Source organism: Acomys russatus, chromosome 27 (genome assembly GCF_903995435.1).
Source record: "Acomys russatus chromosome 27, mAcoRus1.1, whole genome shotgun sequence".
NCBI lineage: Eukaryota > Metazoa > Chordata > Mammalia > Rodentia > Muridae > Acomys > Acomys russatus.
The window spans coordinates 21,407,588-21,423,440 of NC_067163.1; the positions used below are offsets into that span (position 1 = coordinate 21,407,588).

Here is a 15,853-nt window from a genome sequence, read left to right on the forward strand (position 1 = left end):
AGCATCCCATGTCACACACAACATGCTGGCCGTCACTGTGACCAACTACTCTGTCAGTGCTGATTCCGGTCTACGGTGGTATGAAGCCTCAAGGATGCAGGAGGTTGTTTGCCCATGATTGGCAGGGAAAACTATTAAGATGAAGGGGACCAAATTTAACCTTCAAAGGCATGCTCCCAAGAACCCATTTCCTTCAGCTAAGCTTCATGTCTTAAAAATACACAAGCTAGGGACCAATCATCCATTCAAAACATGGACACAGGCACACTGGGGTAGTCTGCTGGAGAACCCCCAACAAAGCCCCACCTTGTAAGTTTCCAACACCTTCCTGTTGGAAGCTGGAAACCGAACCTTCACTATATGAGCCTGCCTGTCAGCATTTCAAATTTAAATCAAAACACAAAGGTTATTGCCAATCATTTGATTACTTAATAGGATAAACTATTAATATAAACATTTGTGTTTAGTTTTTAAATTTTATATGCATTGGTGTTTGGCTTGCATGTACATCTGTGCGAGGTTGTTGAATACCCTGGAACTTGAGTTGCAGACAGTTGTGAGCTGCCATGTGGGCGCTGGGAATTGAATCCGGGTTCTGTGGAAGAGCAGCCCATGCTCTAAACCTCTGAGCCATCTCTCCAGCCTCAATAAGCCATTAATATAATAAAGATAAAAGCAAATGACATCCAGTAACAGGGCATCCAAAAGGAAAAAGAATCTTTAAAATGAGATTCAAGGAGACCCTGGAGTGATAGCTCTGCACACCATCCTCTTATTTAAAAAAAATAATATCAAGAAATAACTGTTTTGAACTTGTGGAGGTACAGGCAAATGGAGAAGAAGGTGGGGCCTGAGTTAGTAGGCTTTCTCCTGAAAATTAAGAAAACTAAAAAGCCGGGTGTGGTGGCACGTGCCTTTAATCCCAGCACTCAGGAGGCAGAGGCAGGAGGATCAATGTGAGTTTGAGGCCAGCCTGGTCTACAAAGTGAGTCCAGGACAGTCAAGGCTACACAGAGAAACCCTGTCCCAAATGCCCCCCCAAAAGAAATAAAAAGAAGAAAAGAAAGAAAGAAAACTAAACAAAAACCAATGGTTAACTGAAGAGAAACAGAGCACTAGGAAAATTAACCCCAGGATATGACTCATCTCTGAATAGTGACTCACACTTTTAATATCCTAAATGTAGCAGCCACACAAAATTATGCTATGGCTGTAAAGATAAAAGAGAGAAAGTGAGATGCTTGTACTTACTTTAAACTTTTATTTCAATAGGGGTGGAGAGAGAGTTCAGTAGCCAAGAACACTTGCTGCTTTTGCAGAAGACCTGGATTTGCTTCCCAGAACCTACCTGACAGCTACCAACCATTTTTAACTGTATTGACAAAGGGTCTGACTCTGTCTTCTGGCCTTTGTAAGCACTGAATGCATATGATGCCTAGACATACATGCAGACAAGATACCCATACGTATAAACTAATAATGAATACATTTTAAATTGCTTGATGATGGTGTTGATAATATGTATAAGAGGTGGAAATGTGCCACAGTGCCTAAGTAGAAGTCGGAGGACAGGATTGTGGTTTCTGTTTTCTTCTACCAGGGATCAAACTCAAGATAGTCAAGCTTGCTTACAAGTGCTTTTACTCAGCCTGGTGCAGTGGTGCACGCCTGTAATCCCAGCACTAGGAGAGGCAGAGGCAGGAGGATCATTGTGAGTTCTAGGCCAGCCTGGTCTACAAAGCAAGTCCAAGACAGCCAAGGCTGCACATAGAAACCCTCTCAAAAAATACACATACACAACAAAAACAAAAACAAAGAAAAAAAATAAATGAAACAAACAAACAAAAACACTACAGAGAGAAGAGTTGAGTACAGTATAGGAAGAAGTAGCATTCATGGAGACAGTACAGTAGAGTTCATGAGTACAGTTCAGGAGAGTTTGGTGCAGTTCAGTCAAACACAGTTCAGTTCATGCAGTTCAGTTTGTGGAGTTCAGAAGCATTTTTTTCTAAGCAAGGCAATTCAGTGAGAAGTGGAGAGAAGACAGTTTGATTCAATCATCTTAGAGAGGAGTTTGAGCCAGAAGAGCTGAGTTGAACCAGCAGCCAGAGTTCAGAAAGAGCTAGAAAGGGTGAACTTATTCAGCAGTAAGTCTCAGAGGCTGAAAACATTCTAGGCCTAGGTTAGCAGATGGAAGCTGGAAGCTGAAGCCTTCAAGGTCTGGAATTACAAAAGATTAGATCGTATGGAGGCTAGAAGGCTCGAGGCCTAGGCCTAGGGATAGTTAGAACAGATAGAAACACTCTGGGCTCAGACCAAGCCATGTATTCATAAATCTTGGGTACAGCTCTCATCTCATGCCATCATCTGATGAAATAAAAACAACATTTACAAAAAGAATGTTTCTGAAAAGAACTACTTACCTTTCAAGGATCTGATGATATCTGCTCCAACTTTCTTAAGCATTAGACTTTCTTGTCTTTCTCATTGGGCTATCTGTTGCATTATTTCATGCCATCATAAGGTTTTGTTTTGTTTTTAATATTTTTTATGTGTATGAATGTTTTGTCCACAGGTATATCTGTTTGCCACATGTGTGCCTGGTGCCTGTGGAGGTCAGAAGAAGGCATAGGATCCCCTGGAGCAGGAGCAACAAGTGATTGTGTGCCACCATGTGGGTGTGGAGAATCAAACCTTGGTCCTCTGCAAGAGCAGCCAATGCTCTTAACCACAGAGCCATCTCTCCATGCCACAGTTTTGAGCTTTAACACTTAACACTCTAGAGATCACCCACCTAAACATGGCAACACAGACAAACATACTAAGAGAAGATCCATGTTTATGGTTGTGGTCCACCTCTTACATCGGAAGCAAGAACACTGAAATTAGATCAAGTTAAGCCTAGGTCATATTGCTACAAAACCAAACAGTGTTCCTAGGTGACTTACCTGATTTTCTTACGTCTTTATTTGCCTCTCAGATCTATTTTGCATTACCAAGAGTGTTTTTTAGAGGTTTGCTGGAATATGAGTTCCCATTCTTCCCTTTTAATAAAAGCACCTCTTATGAAGGAGAAGACATTAAATCCAAGGCTTTGCATGCTGTACACTGTCTGTCCAAGCCCCTGCACCTCCCACTGGAAAGTCCCACAGCTAGTGGGTGTAAGCTAACAAGGTTGCTGCCTTCCTAGCATTTCTTTGCCTTCCAGGATTCTTACAAAGCATTTGGAGAGGAAAGAAAGCAATCCATACTTCTCCTCATGTAAGATACTTCTTGTTTGTCTTTTTAGGTTTTGATATAGAGTTTCCTTATATAGACTTGCCTGTCCTGGAGCTCCTGCCTCTGCCCCTCTGCCCCTTCCTGCTGAGTGCTGGAATTAAAGGTGTGCACCACCATCACCTGGCTGAGTAAGATGGACATTTTCAAAGAGAGTGAAGGCTCACTTTTTCTTGTACCTGACTTAAGTCATCTAGTGATCTCTTTTCCAGAGCAGAGGAAACAAGAGGCCAAAGTAGACCTTGGTAGCAGCAGAGACTCTTCTGGGAGTGGCAACAGATCACATCCACAGCATGATCTTGTCTGGGTTAAAGGGAATGGTCACTAGGTTTTGTTTTGTATCATAAATTCAATATGGCCATTGGAGAGGCTGAGAAACCATTAGTTGCTCAGTATATAAGGCAGAGTGCTGAAGGTCTAGAAGGTTCCTGGAGGGCCACTGGTCTTCAGTGCAATGGGAAGGCCACACAATCTGGGTTGTGATGTCAGAAAAAGAAGACAGCAGGGTGTGGTGAGGGCCATGGTGGCAGCAGGAAAAAAGTAGATGAACTCAACAGGAAGACTCCAAGGCTAGAAATCAGAAACCAAAAGCTTTTCCTGTGGGGCTTCCCAATAGCTGGGTTGCAGGATGGAAGGGAAAGTCCACATTTAGGGTGAGTCTCCCCATTTCACCTAATGTAAACAAGAAACTCCTCACTGACATGTCTAGGGGCTAGCCTGATCTAGGCCACCTCTCACAGCTATGCCCAGGAGCTCGCTGCTTGTCAAACTGAAAATCAGTATCAATCATCACACCTGGCTTTACAGTTCACCGTGGCACTAATGTGTCTGCTGGCTTGTCCATCTCAGTTCTACAGCTGACTAGCATGTGGCTACTCCTACAAGAACAGGTTTCCAAAGTTTAAATCATACTGTTGCTGTTTAGAAATATCCTGAAAATAGGCTACTCTTACCTGTTTGTTAGTTTGTTTGAAAGACTGGGTATATCACAGTATATCACAAAATATTTGATCTTGTCTTCTCATAACAAAAGAGTTGAGTCTAGATTTCAAGGTGGTACTTCTAGACCTGTGTGCCAGCCAGTCATTAGCTCATGCTCCAAGTCAGTAAGCCACAGAAATAGTTACCTTATTATTAAAACAAGTATCATAGGTCATAGACGCTAGCATCTCAAAGAATTTTGCTGCTTTGAATTTCATATTTCTGAATATTGGACACTGAGTATCTAAGTACTGCAGACTTTGAAAGGAGCTTTAATACCAGTCCCAGTAAAGTGAGCGGCCTTGACACTGGAAAGATAAGTTGTAATTTTCTACATTAGAAACACCATTTCAAGCAGGTTTTTTTTTTTTTTTTTTCCTCTCTCTGCAAAATTTTCTCTGTCCTGTGTGGATTTTCTAAAGCTTTTGACACCAGCTCTCCACTAAGAGTGAGATAAGAGCTTAAAGTCAGCTATGAGGACTTTTTCTTGTTGAAGGAGCAGTTTAATTTTAAGAGCAATTGATCTTTGAGTGTTTCTGTTCGTGTAGGAGGGAAAGAGATCAGGACAGATGAAGGTTGAGGGATAGAGGGTACGGGGTGATTACAGGAAAATAAAGGCAGTCAGGTTTGTGGTTGAGGTTTGGGGAGATGAAAAAGAGATCTTGTGGAGCCCAGGACATAGCTCTTTGGTAAAGTGCTTGCCTTGCGAGTAGAAAAAGGCCCAATATAATGACATGTACTTGTAATCCTAGGCAGAGAGCACTGGGAAGGCAGAGACAGGAGGATCCCTGGGGCTCAATGGGTATGTAACTTAGCCTACTTGGCAAGTTCTAGGCCAGGAAGAGACCCCTTCTCAAAAATAAAACTAAGAAACACCACCTAAGGTTGTCCTCTAGCCCCACCATATATACGCACATAGACACACACACACACACACACACACACACACACACACACACACACACACACACAATGTTTTAAAATAAGTGATTGTTTTGTGTTTTTCACTTTTTCTTTGAACTTTAACTTGAGGGAGAGATTTTGGAGTCTGAATTTCTTTTAGGTGATTCTCCACACCTCTGGAACAATGTAGAGCCTTGAGGGCTGGATATGTTCGCCATCATGTCTTAGATACTTTCATGTTGGCTGTCCCACTGTGAAAAGAATGTAACCTTCCTTAGGCTGGGCCCAAGATAGCAGCAGTTTTGGGTCGCACTGAGACCTTGTCTCTACAAACTGTTAAAGATCTTAGATAGACTCTTAGAGAGAGGAAGTTTCAGCCCAAGACAAAAGACAGGCTCAGGTGACTCTGCATTGCAGAGTATTGCAATTGCAAAAGGGACCATGGATTAGAAGGAGGAAGCTGAGAGGAGGAAGCAGGATGGAAAGAGGAGGAGGACGTTGGGGAACAGGAGTGAGAGGGGTCAAAGGTTCCTGCCCATGGCACGGGAAGTTGGAGGATTTGGCGGCAGGCAGTGAGCTCAGTGGATTCCTCCAGGTTCGTTCCCTGGACCGTGGTGTTTCTTCTGTCAGATAGAGGATCTGCTAGACTCCTGAGAATTATGCCAACTGATTTATTCTGCAGAACTGATACCCAGAAAGTTTCATTCTTCTTCTCCTTAATCTCCTTTCCTTCCAATTTAGGGTAGTCGGATTGTAAGGGAGATACATTCCTTTGATAAATTATTAATAAAGTAGGATCGTTAAGGAATCAGAGCCAACACCACACAGTATCACATTATTTTTAAAATTATCTTTCTTGAAACAATGCCATTAAAAATATAAACATCTAACTTTGAGTTATAACATAAGTATCAGAAATCAAACATAGAGGAGCCTCACTCAGATTCAAACGGTCACTCAAAGTCAAGGATGCACAACCCCAAATGCCATGTTGACTCATAGATAAAGGGACTCTTTCTTTCTGGCTGACAAGTCTAATGCAAGCCCTGACAAAGTTTCCAGTGTCAGAAAAAAAAAAATGTCAGTGGAAGAAAAAGTTTCTAGAACTATATTATATTCTATATTATTGAAGATAAACAAGACATGGAGAGTGATTCTTCTTAAACGTTTCATAATGTAAGTGACTTGGAATAAAAATTGTTCCCCAGACTCTTGTTCTGAGAAGAAATCTAAACATCTCAGCCTCCTGGGCTAGTGTGGGTTTATTTCAGGACCCAGAGTATTCCCCCAGTGAACTTATCCATAGAAGTTGCACGAGGAAATGACCCGAAACAGGCCAAGACAAATACCAGTGTTACATTACTACTGGTTAAGTCAACTTTCACAGAAACTAAGGTTTGTTTTTACAGCCTAATTCTGTGGCTGACGGGAATTTAAGAACACCTGACTGCTCTTCCAACTGAGCAAATTCAATCCCCAACACCTACGTGCTGACTTATAAACATCATAAGTAAGATCATCATCACCACAATTCCAGTTCCAGGGTTTCCAGCTCCCTCTTCCCACTTTTGGCCTCCGCTGGCACCAGGCATGAACACTGTATGCAAAGGTTCATGATGGCAAAACACACACATAAAATAAAAAAAAATTTTATGGGGTGCTGCTGGAGAGGTTGAAGTCTGATCTTTCCAGATAACCTCTGAACTCTATAATGGTGGACTCCCTTTCTCAGTGGGAGTCCCCCCTCTGGACCCTAGAAACTCTAAGGGACATCACATAGCCCTCGGGGAAGGTTAAAGGCTGGGCCCTTTCCTAATAACAAACTTGTTCAGCAAGCACCTGGGGAGTCCTGGAGTACCCTACCCTATGCTAAGGATATCCTAGCCTTAAGCAAATTACCTTTAATTGTACCTAGACTTTCTTCCCCTACCCATAGGATAAATAAGTACTGCGTTTTCCTTCCTGTGATAGGACCATGTGCTACTGCGTGTAAATGAAGCACTGTTACACTGCATGTAGATTAAGTATCCTGGCATCCCTTAGCCCCAGTGGTTCAGACACATTCACCCACAAACCCCTTCCTACTGCTCAAGGTTTATAAATAAAGGCTTACTGGTTTGCTCCCTCTAGTGCTCACACCTTTCCTCCACCATGACTGTCTGAGACTTCATTTATTCTGGCGGAGAGTTGCCACTGGACGCATGGGGCAATGATAACAGAACTGCCTAGGCAATCAGTGAAGCCCGCTCCATCACCACCAGTTCCCTGCTGACCACTGGTGAAGCATCACTGGGACTACATCTCACTGGATCTTCCTGCCACCTGCATCCTCTGCTGTGTAACACTTCTGGTATCATCACAGGCTTGTGGATACCAACAATCTCATCCTAAAAGACCTAGATGATTGTAACACTCAGTGGAACATCACTTCCACCTCCCTAAAGTGCAGTAGCCCTTCCTGGGGGATACAGGATCTTTATTTGGGGGGTAGAGGGGTTCTGTTTTTGTTATTTGGTTTTCGAGACAGAGTTCCTCTGTGTAGCTCTGACTGTCCTGGACTCACTTTGTAGACCAGGCTGGCCTCGAACTCACAGCAATCCACCTGCCTCTGCCTCCGGAGTGCTGGGATTTAAGGCGTGTGCCCCCACCCCCGCCTGATACAGGATCTTTTGTCCTCTTTTTTTTTTTTTTTTTTTTTTGGTATTTTGAGACAGGATTTCTCTGTGTAGCCTTGGTGGTCCTGGACTCCCTCTGTAGACCAGGCTGGCCTTGAACTCACAGAAATCTGCCTGCCTCTACCTCCCATGTACTGGGATTAAAGGCATGCATCACCACACCCGGCTAGGGCCTTTGATATTGTTTTGTTTTTTTGGTTTTTTTGTTTTGTTTTGTTTTGTTTTCGAGACAGGGTCTCTCTGTATGGCCTTGGCTGCTCTGGACTCACTTTGTAGGCCAGGCTGGCCTCAGACTCACAGAGATCCACCTGCCTCTGCCTCCCATGTGCTGGGATTAAAGGTGTGTGCCACCACCACCTGGTTTAGGAACTTTGATCTTAAGGTCCATTCACTCTCATCCGGAAGCAAGCAGCGCCTGGACCAACCTGTCAGACACACAGGCCTTTTTCCAAATGCTGAATGACAATTTTTTAAATTTATTAAAATGTATTCAGATTACATCCCAATTGTTATCCCCTCCCTCGTATCTTCCCATTCCCACCCTCCTTCCCTGCCTCTTCTACCCTGTTCCCCTCCCCTAGACCTCTGATGGGGGTGAGGGAGTCCTCCTCCCTTACTATCTGACCACAGCCTATCAGGTCTCATCTGGATGACCTACATCCCCTTCCTCTGTGTGCCCGCATAAGGGATGGAGCAACAGCTCAGTGATAAAGCGCACTTGGCTGTTCTTGCAAAAGATTGAGGTTTACTTCCTAGGACCTGCATAATACATTTCTCTGGCCTCCAAGGGCACTGTACACACATAGTGTGCATACAAACATGCAGACAAAGCACTAATACACACACACACACACACACACACACACACACACACATAAAAATTGTTGATTTTTTGAGACGGGCCTTTCTACATAGCCTGCGCTGCACAGGAATTCTCCATGTAGATTAGACCAGCCTCAGACTTACAGAGATCCACCTGCATCTGCTTCCTGGGTGCTGGGATTGAAGACCACCGAACCTGGAATGCTAAAACAATTCTTTCTAAAATTTTAGTTCTGTAAGGATTCAGTTTGTTTGTTGTTTTTTTTAAAAGAGAGAAAATAAGTTTTGCATTGAGGGAGCTCAGTGCCAGGAAGTCAGCACTTAATATTTTCTGGGATTCCACAGTCAGCTGGAAAGCCCTCCAGTGGCTACAAGTAAGTGCAGAGTTCCAGGTCAGCTGGAAATCTTCATCTTAATCAAATCTCACTGGTGATGCTTCCAAGATTACCAGACACCACATTATAAATTCTACCTATAGCATTGCATTCTGGGTTTTTGTTGTTTTTGTTTTGTTTTGTTTGTTTTTTCGAGACAGGGTTTCTCTGTGTAGCCTTGACTGTCCTGGACTCACTTTGTAGACCAGGCTGGCCTCGAATTCACAGCGATCTGCCTGCCTCTGCCTCCCGAGTGCTGGGATTAAAGGCGTGTGCCATCACCACCCGACCAGCTTGCATTCTGAAAATAAAATAACATTGAATGTATGGCATAAATAAATGTTCGGGGGGCTGGAGAGATGGCTCAGAGGTTAGGAGCACTGACTGCTCTTCCAAAGGTCATGAGTTCAATTCCCAGCACCCACGTGGTGGCTCACAACCATCTATAACGAGATTTGTATACAAAATAAATAAATAAATCTTAAAAAAAAAAAAAAAAAAAAAAAAAAAAAAAATAAATGTTCGGTGTATTGGTCAGCTTGCTATTACTATAGGAAAATATCAGAGAAGTTTTAAAAAAGATTTGGGGGCTGGAGAGATGGCTCAGAGATTAAGAGTATTGGCTGCTCCTCCACAAGTGCTGAGTTCAACTCTCAGCAACCACATAATTAATGGCTCAGAACTGTCTATAACGAGGTCTGATGGGCTCTTCTGTGATGGAGGCATATATGCAAATAGAGCACTCACATACATAAGTAAATAAATCTAAAACTTTGGGATGGGAACTGCTCTATGAGTTGGAAGGAGGGGCAAGTTTACTTTAGCCATAGCATGAGGTAAGGGTAGCAAAGTAGGGCCAAGAGCTCTCAGAAAGAATGGTAAAGTCACATTTGTTGAACCAGAAGCTTCTTGTAGGATAAGTCTCTCTGTGTGCGTCCTTCATCAGATCTGGAGGGCTGAGATAAAGATCATGGATCAGGCTGAAGAGATGGCTCAGAGGTTAAGCGCACTGTCTGCTCTTCTAGAGGTCCTGAGGTCAACTCCCAGCAACCACGAGGTGGCCCAGGACCATCTATAAAGGGATCTGAAGCCCTCTTGTGGCATGTAAGGTGTGCAGGCAGACAGCACTCTTATGCACATTTCCAAAATGTCTTTTAATAGCAAAATAAATAAGCCATGTGAATTTCATGTATCTAATAACACAGCTTAGTTCTAATGAGGAACTAAAAGCTAGACAGACTGACAGGGGGAGGGGCCACGGATAGATAAGACTGGCGAAAGTCCAGCTTCTTCCTCACCTGAGACAAAGGCCTGGCAGGCTTTCTCTCCCACCGCTAGGTGCCCCTAGAGAGCTGGGTCCTGACCTGCTTATCTGAAGCTGTGGCCCTATCAGCTTTCCTTTCTTTAAGCTGACCAACGCAAAAGAACGGGAAGGAGACCAATCCCAGGCCACCAAAATACTTTAAACCCCCTGGGGGTTTTAAGCCCTGGGGGGAGGGGGAATGGATGTTCCCTCTTTGCTATACTATGTATTTTTCTCTGTGTGCCTCTGTGCATGGGTGTGTGTGTGTATGTGTGTGTGTGTGTGTGTGTGTGTGTGTGTGTGTGTGTGTGTCTTTAATATAGCTTATTGCAAGAGGTTCTGAACCTTCCTCATGCTGCAACCGTTTAATACGCTCTTCGTGTTGCGGCCACACCCAACCATAAAATTATTTTCATCGCTGCTTCACAACTGTAATTTTGCCACTGTTATCAATCATAATGTAGATACCTGATATTTCTGCTGGTCTTCAGCGACTCCTATGAAAGAGTCATCCAACCCTCAGAAGGGTCATGACCCACAGGTTAAGAACCCCTAGCTCATTGCCTGCTACTACTTTCTGTGTCTTTTGATTATCTAAGTGGCAGAGAAAACCAACTTGACCAAGACTTCTAAGTGGTAACACTCTCCCAAACAAAAATAAAAAGATTCATAGTGCTTTGGATTCTAATTACAGAAAAGAAATATGATAGAAATCCAAAATTAGATGACATTTTATGTGTAGATACACACACAAACTCTTTTCAAGCATGTATGACTTGTTTATTAAATTGATCACACATGATGCTATAAGGCACTCTCAAGCAATTTCAAAGAACTGACAATTAAAACTGACTACAAACTATAGGCTGAATTTTGGAATCATAGCTCAAAGACATAAGATTGATTCTGTAACTCTACTCTGGCTAGACCTTAACACTTTCTACATTTGGCACATTTCCTTTCCATATTTTTCATGGAGTTTATTAGACATGTTTTTCTTCTTCTAAATGCTGAAGTCGATGTACTTTTCATATTCTTTTACCTGCAATTATTGCAAGCAATAATCCTGGTTGGTTTCTGCTGCAGGCAGAGGAATCTTCCTCGCAAAGGCATCCTGACAGGAAAACCCTCTTTGCACTAGTGTTTGTTCTTTAGAAAGCCAATGTCCCCAGTGGTTAAGATGTGTTCAACCTTAGGGAGATCAGCTGGGAGGAGGAGAAGGAATGCACTGGGGAGGGTGAGAAAGAAGGAAAGAGGAGCCAAGCATGGTGGCCCACGCCTTTAATGCCAGCACTTGGGAGGCAGAGGCACATGGATCTCTGTGAGTTCAAGGCCAGCCTGGTCTACAAGAGGAGGAGGAGCAGGAGGAAGAGAAGGAAGAAAAGAAGGCATGGGGGTGGTGCAAAACCAGCTTTGGCTCTTTAGGTTAAAGTGTCCTTTGACCCTGCAGCTATTCAAGCTTCACATGAAAAAGATTCGAGGAGCCTAGTTAGGGCCTGTCTGGGAGAAGGGCTGGGCTGAGAGTTTTCTCAGAAACTGAGGAGGCGATCCAGCCACGGAGGAGCCATACCCTGGACTAGATTGGAAGCTGGAGAAGGGTTGAAAACCTCCAACTTCTTTTTCTTTCTCTCTCTTTTTTCCTTTTCACTTTCCTTTTTTTTTTTTTTTTTTTTTTTTTCTTTCTTTCTTTTTTTTTTTTTTTTTTCTTCTTTTTTTTAATTGACTCATTTATTTACTTCACATCCCAACCGGAATTTCCCCTCCCTCGTCTCCTCCAGCCCCTCCCTCTCAATGCCTCCCATCTCGCATGCCTCTCTCCCTTTCTCCTCAGAGAAGGGGAGACCTCCATGGCTATCAACCTATGCCTTGGCATAGCAGGTTGTAGTAGGACTGGGGGGCATCTTTCTCCTATCAATTCTAAACAAGGCAAAGGGGACCCAACGGCAGGCAGCAGTATCAGAGACTGCCCCTGCTCCTGCTGTTGGAGGTCCGTCCCATTTGAGAACCAAGCTGTATATCTGCTGCATATGAAAAGCTCTAACTTCTTAAGAGAAATTCAAAGTTTGCTAGAAGCATGGCATGGTACCTCTGGACATTGCTGACTACTCCTGTTCTGTTTTCTATTAATACCATGGTTTGAGGCCAACTTTAGTTTAAAGTGGCCCTGGGTTTATTAAGCCCACTCTCAAATCCTACTTAACTCATGGCTTTCAGAGCACACTAAGGACCACATGTTGGCACCCATTTCCTCAATTGTAAATTCAATTGCAGAATTAATACTATTTAAGAGATTAAATTAGCTAGTGTGTGTGTTAAGATGCACCTATAGACAAACAATTGCAGCAATAATTACTATTTAACATATATTTCGTCATGTGCCTTCGTGTGTGTGTGTGTGTGTGTGTGTGTATATGTGTGTGTGTGTGTTGTTTTTTAAAAGTCTACTCTTATTGAAATTATCTTTCTATATATAATATCTAAGTATGCAGACAGGAGGATTATTTATTTAAAGCCCCTATTAAAATTATGTTCTTTATTTATTTATCTATTCCAGTACTGGGGATTTTTGAACACAGGGTCTTATTGCCCAGGCTAGCATAAGACTTACTAGCCAGGCATGGTGGCTCACACTTTAATCCCAGCACTCAGGAAGCAGAGGCAGGTGGATCACTGTGAGTTTGAGCCCAGCCTGGTATACAAAAGTAAGTCCAGGACAACCAAGGCTAACACAGAGAAACCCTGTCTCGGAAAAAAACAAAAACAAACAACAACAAAAAAAGACTTACTATGTAGCCAAGGATCATCTTGAATGCCTCATCCTCCCACCTCCACCTTACAAGTGTATTCCACCACTCCTGGCTAAGCCAACCCTAGCTCCTACCCCTCTTTCTTTCTTTCTTTCAAGATTTATGTATTATTATGTATACAGTGTTCTGCCTGTACATACACCTGCAAGACAGAAGAGGGCATCATATCACATTGTAGATGGTTGTGAGCCACTATGTGGTTGCTGGGAATCGAACTCAGGACCTCTGGAGGAGCAGTGCCCTTAACCTTTGAGCCATTTCTCCAGCCTCACACCCCCACCCCTCTTTTGTTTAGTGTGTGTGTGTGTGTGTGTGTGTTTGAGACAGGGTTTCTCTGTGTAGACCAGGATGGCCTTGAACTCACAGTAATCCGCCTGCCTCTGCCTCTTGAGTGCTGGGATTAAAGGTGTGCACCACCACCACCCAGCTTCCCCACCGCTCTTTCAGTTGTCTCAATTTCACCTCTGTTCTGTCATTTATAACCTCTACTATAAGGAACAGGGGATTATGGGGATTAAACCCACGTTCTTTAATAGAAATATATATGAACTAAGGAAATCACAAATAGAGAAGATCCAGAAAAGAATTACCCCCCAAAAAAATTGGTTCCTTAATCTAATCTCAAAAAACTATGGTTTTGAATAAGATGATTGTGGGTTTGAACCTGTGTTCTGGCACCAACTAGCTGAGAATGAGCTGTGTATTCAGTTAGTCTCCTGGAATACTCACCTAGGATTATATGGGCTTAAAATGTGGGTGGGATTAAATGAACTGATGCACGTGGAGCCCAAGGAACTGACAATTAATTCTTTCCTTCCTCTCTTTCTTTATCCTACCTTCTTCGTTATCTTTCCTTGCCAATCCTCTCTCCCCCGGTCCCTTCCTCCTCTCCATCCATTGTGTAGTTTGGTGTTACCTACAAGCATTACAGACCTTCTACTTCCACAGAAAACATCAACCCATTCCAGATAACCCGTGAAAATCACCTTCATGGAGATGCTGGACCATGAAGGGTGTCTTTGGTGACTTAGAGCATCAGATCCTGGATTACCCGTGATGTGCCTTGAAGCATATTCTAGAGAAAACAGCAATGCTAGGTTGAACAGAAATCTTAGAAAACAAATAAAAAGGTGGGGTCAGAGGGAGCTGGGCATGGCAGTACACACCTATAATCCCAGCATATGGAAGGATGGGATTGGAAGCTTTAAGGTTCAAGGGCAGCCTTGGATACAGAGCAAGAGCCAAAGCTACAAAGAACAAGCAACAGCACCACAATTAAGAACAGCTTCCCCTACAACAGCCTCTCCACCTGCTAGCCTCTAACTTCCTATCCTGCCAAAATCAACCCCTTAAACTTTTGGTTCTTCTGAATGCTAGCATCACATGTACCCCCCAAGCAAACACTCTACCTCCTGAAATACATCCCTAGGATTTTCTTCTTAAAGCAAGGTCTCATGTAGCCCAGGCTGACCTCAAAATTACAGTATGACTGAGGCTAGCCTTGGACTCCTGATCTTCTTGATTCTACCTCCCAAATTAAGTAACCTTTCTCAACTTATTTCGTGATAATTGTTGAAATGTTTTCTTAGACGTAGTCATTAAAATCTCAGACTTTTCAGCTCAATTATTTCAGACAATGAGGATTTCATCTCCATGGAAAATGCCATGCCAGGAAGGGACAAGGAGAGATGGAGGAAGTTGGAATGGAAGTCCTCTTCCTTTTTGTTTGCTTGTTTGTTTGTTTGTTTGTTTTTGAGACAGGGTTTTTCTGTGTAGCCTTGGCTGTCCTGGACTCACTTTGTAGACCAGACTGGCCTCGAACCCGCAGAGATCCACCTGCCTCTGCCTCCCAAGTGCTGGGATGAAAGGCATGCGCCACCATGCCTGGCCCCGCCTGCTTCTTTAGAGAAGAAAAGGCCAGAAGGTAAAGTTACTGCCAGGTCAGATGGCAGCCTGTGGAGATGCCTTTCTGTCCCCAGGTCTTGGGATGGTTGGTAGTGTGGTTGATGATGCTTCCTTTGGCCCATAGACTACAGCCTCATCTATAGTCACAGCTGGAGATGTCCCAGTCCCAATCTCAACCACAGTTGACATCACCTTCATATCCTCTGCTTGCTTGTCTCCTGCCTTCCTTCCAGTAGGCAGCTGGGGCTCAGCCTGCTTCTCAGCAGTACCATCTGATCACTTTCATTCTGGTTTTCCATCTTGGGTCTCTCATTTTGTGTCAACTTGACACAGCCTAAAATCATCTGAGAGGAGAGAACCTCAATTTTAAAAAAGTACCTCTTAAAAAACAAACAAACAAAAAACCATGTAGAGCATTTTCTTAATTAGTCCTGGCTTCTATAAGAAAGCCTGCTGAACAAGCCATGATGAGCAAGCCAGTAAGCAGCACCCCTCCATGACCTCTGCATCAACTCCTCCCTCCAGGTTCCTGCCCTGTTTGAGATCTTTCTTCAATGATGAGCAGTGCTGTGCAAACGGAAGCCAAACCAACCCTTTCCTCTCCAACTTGCTTTTTGGTCGTGGTGCTTTCTCACAGCAATAGGAACCCAGTGAGGGAGGCACTTAAGAAAGGCAGCACCAGCCAGGCGCTTTTAAACTCAGCACTCCAGAAGCAAAGGCCAGCCTGGTCTACAAAGGGAGTCCATTACAGCCAGGGCTACAAAAGAAACCCTGTCTCGAAAAACAAACAAACAAAACAAAGAGGGA

General features: G+C 43.5%; 1 pseudogene; it reads right to left on the reverse strand.

Moving 5' to 3' along the window:
• Positions 1 to 15,853, reverse strand: part of LOC127209831 (60S ribosomal protein L29-like) — a 54,591-nt pseudogene that overhangs the window by 36,202 nt on the left and 2,536 nt on the right.